The sequence below is a fragment of the Salvelinus sp. IW2-2015 genome, unplaced genomic scaffold (assembly GCF_002910315.2).
Source record: "Salvelinus sp. IW2-2015 unplaced genomic scaffold, ASM291031v2 Un_scaffold4809, whole genome shotgun sequence".
Lineage (NCBI taxonomy): Eukaryota > Metazoa > Chordata > Actinopteri > Salmoniformes > Salmonidae > Salvelinus > Salvelinus sp. IW2-2015.
The window spans coordinates 90591-94449 of record NW_019946078.1 but is presented as its reverse complement, the minus strand read 5'-3'; the positions used below and the strand labels follow the sequence as shown (position 1 = coordinate 94449).

Here is a 3859-nt window from a genome sequence, read left to right as displayed (position 1 = left end):
CGATGAGATCTCTGGGACAGCTTGCGAGACTCCACCCGTAGCGGTAAGTTCTTTTGGTTGTAGAGCATGTACTCTCTGGCCGGGAGGGGAGGACCGGGAACGGAGCGTCTGTTGAGGTTTGTCGGCTGGTACTCGCTGTGAGGACGCAGAAGATTATAGAACGGGAGCCCTGTGACTTTTTGTTCATGAAGATATATTTTGCACTGTGAGTTCGCCCTGTAACTTTTTGTTCATGAAGATATATTTTGCACTGTGGGTTCGCCCTGTGACTTTTTGTTTATGAAGATATATTTTGCACTTTGGGTTCGCCCTGTGACTTTTTGTTTATGAAGATATATTTTGCACTTTGGGATCGCCCTGTGACCTTTTGTTAATGAATATATATTTTTCACTTTGGGTTCGCCCTGTGACTTTTTGTTCATGAATATATATTTTCCACTTTGGTTCGCCCTGTGACTTTTTGTTTATGAATATATATTTTGCACTTTGGGATCGTCCTGTGACTTTTTGTTTATGAATATATATTTTGTACTTTGGGTTCGCCCTGTGACTTTTTGTTTATGAAGATATATTTTGTACTTTGGGTTTGCCCTGTGACTTTTTGTTAATGAAGATATATTTTGTACTTTGGATTTGCCCTGTGACTTTTTGTTCATGAAGATATATTTTATACTTTGGGTTTGCCCTGTGACTTTTTGTTCATGAAGATATATTTTGTACTTTGGGTTTGCCCTGTAACTTTTTGTTCATGAAGATATATTTTGAGCACAACAGCGTTTGGGTTTCATCCCACTTTGATCTATGGTGCTGAAATAAACTCAGTAGTTCTAAACCTGCGACTGCCTCCTCCCTCTCTACATCAGTGACACTTAGTCTATGACTACATTGAAAACATAAACCAAATAGTCATATCAGGAAGCACATTTACTGATACGGACCCCTAAATTACTTACAGTCATCCAATGTTGAACAAACTGAGGATGGACCGAAGTAATGCAATAAACTTATTTTGGTTGGTGATGTGAAKGGTGATATGTATCATGTTAAGAGGGGAACTTCATCTTAGAATGTCAAGTATGTACATAAATGGAGGACACCAAGATGAAGAATTTATGCTTTTCAGAAAATAAAGCATTTTGGCAATTTTATGTCAAATTTGACAACTGCATTGAGAAGCAAATTTGAGCAAAAATGATAAAAGGGCAAATTGAGAAAAATAATTGGGCAAACAGATATATGAACACAAGAACCAGGAAGTGGGCTTTGAAGGATACATTTTTCAAGAGAAGAGTGCAAACTGGGATATCCAAAAGAAAGACCACGTACAAAACATATGTAAATGTAGTTGTGAATAGTCATGTAAAAAACAATGTATGAAAAAATAGCAAGAAATAAAATCATCATTACATAACACTCCTAGACACATCTTTTCCATTTTAATCATAAAGACTACATTTCATTTAGAAGTTTGGAATGGTACTTTGCATTGAGTCAACCCTAATCGATACAAGGCATGTTGAACCATCATTAAGAGCACACCTCACATGTCGAAAAAAACATGTTTTCTTTCTATTTTGAACAGCAATGAGAAAAGGCAAGGCAAGATGCTAAACACAGATATCTGAAGACTGTGTGAAGAACTGGGATGACCTCTCATTCAGTTTTGGAGCCGTTGTTTACCAGTTCAAAGTAACTCATGAAGAAGACTAGTGTTTTTCTCCTTGAGTCGCTCTGTGTCTCAGGCATCTTGTGCTTGCTCAGCGGGGTTCCCGTGATGTCATCTCCACGCACCCTGAGTCTGCTGGGAGACACGGGGTCTCRGTCTGAACCTCTCATGCTGGCAGGCTCAGCTTCTTTCCTTTCAGCACTGAGGATTATAGAGATACATGTCAGAGGGTCCAATTATTTTTTTTTAATGCATTCCCCTTGCAATGTGCTGACTCCTGTGCACTACAACATCCAAACTGTATCTAGATAGAGTATAACTCATTTAGYATATGATGTAGTCCTACAAACTCAACCATCAATTACTCCAACAATGCTTACTTACGCACACATAAAATACCAGAAGGTCAAACAGCGAATACACANCAACCATCAATTACTCCAACAATGCTTACTTACGCACACATAAAATACCAGAAGGTCAAACAGCGAATACACAGATGMCAGAACATAAATCAGAGGTGGGCATTTAGGTGGACACTAATCTTTGGTGACATAAAGGTAGAAGAAGTCGCAGTAGAGGATGGTCTGCACCATGCCGGCCACGATGGCAATCATGTCATAGAAACCCTCGAAGTAAAAGCGCCATATCCAGTTGAAGAGGTACAGGGCCCGGTAGAGACCCAGGAAGAACAGGTAGTGGGTGGTGATTGTCTCCGCCTCGCCCGTCTTACTGATCATGAAGAGCTGGGGCAGGATGGCCACCGACTCCAGGTAGATGGAGAATGTCCACAGGATCTGATAGAAAGACAAACACACAACACTGTATATTAGCCATTAATCTCATCCGCCAGCTCTCTCACAACTGACCATATGGAATAGGTTAAGTAGCCATCAACTAGGGGTTTCTCCTTCATATGTAATGTAAATGTCTCTAACCGCTAGGACAGAGAAGTCATGGTTGACCAGGCAGGCGAGGCCCCCTACAGGAACCACTAGGAACTCCATTCGGAAGCTGTTGTTCCCATCGTAGGTGCCCTTGAACTTCACGTAGATCAGGTAAAACCAATGTAGATCACCTGCAGGGAAGAGGAGAGGGAGAAAATGAGCGTATCCCTTGTTAATGGTGCTGTGAAGAAATAGTAGCACAGTCTAGACCGTCTCTCATAAGGACTTGTGCCAGAAGAAATCTACAGATAGAACTTATCTGAAGCCCCAGAGAGATTTGGTGAMGACGTTGTCAATTGCTTATGCAGACAACTCTGTAAGGGATTCCACAGATTCCGCCTGGCCTAACTCATAACACTTAATCAATACTATCAGTGGTTTGGAGGTATGGAGAGAAGGAAAGGAAGGCTCATTATTAAGGCCCAGCCATCCTCTTACCTTCATGGTGGTGTTGTAGAGGGAAATGAAGGAGGTGAGGAGGTCCAGGTAGCGAGTAGTGAAGACCAAAGCAAATAGGATCTGGCTCTTCCCGGAGATACCTGGAAGGGACAACCAGTTTTACAACAGTAGGACAGATAATACCTGGGAATGAAATAAGAAATTCTTCTTCTAGTTTTGCATCACTTCAAGAACAAGTTRTGGAAGAAAGGCAAGTCCTTRACAACTTCTGAAATAGTCTTCCTTTGCAAGCCCCTGCCCYGTCAGAGCTGCAAGTGTGATAGTATCTTATTAACAGCAGTTGGAAATGTGAATGAGAGAAACCCTTTTGTCTGARTAGAGGGTAAATAAACGGTATCTGTTTGCTGAAACTACATCAAGAAATGCAGCAGCATCTCAAGACCAGGGTGTTCACTCTGCAACTAATGCATCTCCATGTAGGCCTAATTGTAATTGTGCACAATAAATCTTATTTAMTCCATATATTASAGTGACTGGTATTAGAAAAAMAKACACTCCTCASAAGACATTATGCATTTTATGCATGGGATAATGCATTCACTTCAGGAAAGGTGGAGCTATCAGGATCAGACCAACATGCACTTGCTTCTGTAATATAATAGGTTAACAAAAAAAAACTGAGTCTCCATCTTATGCTGTCCCATCCATAAACTGAATGGGAAGATGCTATAAACTTGCAGATCCTAATGCCTCAAAGGGGCACCATGCAATGCCTCCAATGCAAGCAAGGTCAATGAGAAAACGTGTGGGAGTGTTAAGAATATAGGATGTGTTCAGCTAATATGAG

The 3859-nt window shown here is 40.9% G+C and overlaps 1 pseudogene; it reads right to left on the bottom strand.

The window, feature by feature from the left end:
* Window positions 1-1212: 1212 nt before the first annotated feature.
* LOC112077662 (ER lumen protein-retaining receptor 2-like) lies at window positions 1213-3165 on the bottom strand (annotated as a pseudogene).
* Window positions 3166-3859: the final 694 nt, after the last annotated feature.